The sequence below is a fragment of the Dasypus novemcinctus genome, chromosome X, assembly GCF_030445035.2.
Source record: "Dasypus novemcinctus isolate mDasNov1 chromosome X, mDasNov1.1.hap2, whole genome shotgun sequence".
Lineage (NCBI taxonomy): Eukaryota > Metazoa > Chordata > Mammalia > Cingulata > Dasypodidae > Dasypus > Dasypus novemcinctus.
In genome coordinates, this window is record NC_080704.1 from 93,773,755 (window position 1) to 93,775,525 (window position 1,771).

Below are 1,771 nucleotides of genomic sequence, written 5' to 3' on the forward strand. Positions count from 1 at the left end.
AAACATATGTAACATCATTCAGGACTCTCATAACTCTCCCTGCCACCAATACCTTGCATTGTTGTTAAACATTTTTACTAATGATTAAAGAGCATTGTCAAAATATTACTACTAGCCAAAGTATTTTCCCCCAACCCACCCTATTTTTATTATTTTTATCATGTACATATGAACATATATAAACAATAAGTGTATAGTAAAACTTTTGAACTTTCAAACCAAATACACCTAACATCATACAGGGGTCCCATGCATCAGTACTCCACCAACACATTCCATTGTCATGAAATGTTTGTTACAAATTATGAAAGGTTATTGTCAAAATCTTATTACTAATTATAGTCCTTACCTTACATTTGGTATATTTTCCCCCAGTCTACTCCATTATATGTATATATTATGACAGAAGATGTAAGCTTATAAAACAATCATGCACATGTGCAGAATTCCCAAACAACACCCACCCATCAACACACCACACTGTGGTGGAACATTTGTTACAGATAAGATAATATTATCTGATCACTACCGCGCCTATAGTGTACATTTGGCATACATTTTCCATACTGCCCCATTATCAGCACAGTACATCTTTGGCATAGAGGCAAGAATATTATATTATTACTGTTAACCACAGTCCATAGGTCACTCCAGTTGTGTTTTTCCCATGCTTCTCCACATTCTCATCATCCTGCAGTAATGATGTACATTTGCTCTATCTTACAAATGACACTCTTGCATCTGTACCATCAACCACAAGTCTCATCCACCTCTTGGTGTACTGTGCTGTTTATTTCCTAGGTTATTCTCTAGCATTCTGTCAGCTGGCATTTATATTCCTAGACTATTACTGTTACTATTTGTTACCATCCACTCTATACATTTCCATACTTTAACAGTAAAGCTTATTAAAACTTCTACATACATTAAACATCAGTAATCCATCACAGTCCTCCTCTTATCTCCCTTTAGAATACACCACCTACCAAAAGATCCTGAAGATACTTTTCCACAATTTCCTCTAGAAACTCCATGGTTCCTGCTTTCATTTTTAGGTTTTTGGTCCACTTTGAGATAATTCCCAGATAAGGCAAATGATAGGGGTTCTCCCCCCCTCCCCTGGCTATGGATGTTCATTTCCCCTGTTAAATGGATTGTTCTGCCCAAGATGTGTTGGTTTGACTGGCTAGTCAAAAATCACTTGACCATACATTTGAGAATCTACCTCTGAATCATCAAATCAGTTCCACTGGTGTATGCAAACATCTCCATGCCAGTACCAAACCACTTCTATGATTATAGTAAAGTAATATGATTTAAAGTTTAGAGTTGAGGATTAGCTTTTCCTTTCTATGATGTTTCTGGCTATTCAGGACCCTTTACCCTTCAAAATAAATTTGATAATCATGTTTTCAATAAAAAATGCTGATGAAAATTTTATTGGGAATGCATTGAATCTGTATATCAACTTGAGTAGAATTGACATCTTAATGATATTTAATCTTCCAATCCATGAGCATGGGCTATTCTTCCTGTTATTCAAGGCTTTTTAAAATTTATTTTAACATCGAGTTGCAGTTTTCTGAATATAAGTGGTTTACATTATTGGTTAAGTTTATTACTGACTGTTTGAGTTTTATCTGTCATATTTTATTTTCAGCACTCTTTTTAATCTTTTAGGTACTTTAATTGATATAATATTCATTTCTAGACTTTCTTCTAAGCCTTTCTCTCCTGTCTTTTCTTTTCAGGCTCTAGCACACCCTTTACT